This window comes from Nannochloropsis gaditana (assembly GCF_000240725.1).
Source record: "Nannochloropsis gaditana CCMP526 unplaced genomic scaffold scaffold199, whole genome shotgun sequence".
Classification (NCBI taxonomy): domain Eukaryota; class Eustigmatophyceae; order Eustigmatales; family Monodopsidaceae; genus Microchloropsis; species Microchloropsis gaditana.
Window position 1 is genome coordinate 43220 of NW_005803754.1, and position 773 is coordinate 43992.

The following is a 773-nucleotide window of genomic DNA, read 5'->3' on the forward strand; positions in this document are numbered from 1 at the left end:
TTCAAATGGACACAAGGGAGACGGAAGCCAAAATACGCAGCCGTCCCTTCGGCAAGAGGATGATTTTTTCGAGGACATGAAGGAGTACTTCCGCTCCATGACTCCTTCCCCGCCTCCCCAAGACCACGACGGGGGAAGACACCCTCCCTTCTCCTCCCCCACCGGGAACAACACCAACCCGGCGTCCACCCCACAGGCCCCATTATCTGGGACCAAGACCCAACCGGGTCCCCTCTCCCAAGGGACAGGGCTCACGGACCCGCTCCTCCTCGACCGGGTGTTGGCCGGCGTCACAGCCGCCGCCCTGGCCCTGCCCGGCCTCCTGCGTGTGAGAGTGGCGGTAGTCGGCAAGTTCTTGTGGCGGATCGCGTCCTACAAATTCCCCGTCGCCCTCGGTGCCTACGCGTGCGCGGCCTTGCTGGCTCGATGGACGGTGGGGAAAGTGCAAGGGATGTGGCGCCGCCGCCCCGTCCGAGACATGCACCTAGATTCCGCGGACAGGGACTACGAGCGCTACGGCGTCATCCTCCAACGCGAGGCCCACGAATATTTCAAGTACCTGCCCGCCTCTGTCTCTTCCTCCCCATCGCCCTCGAGCGGGGCGAAGAGCAGCCAAACGGGGATGCTCCAGCTCTTGACAGCGGCCTTGGAGCTCCCCTGCCTCCTGACCCGGCGGGACGAGTACGTACAATCTCTTTCCAAGGCCGTCACCGAGCTCTCCCACGCACAATCCCCGCCCTCCTTCCCGCCCTCCGTCCCGCCTTCCCCCGCCG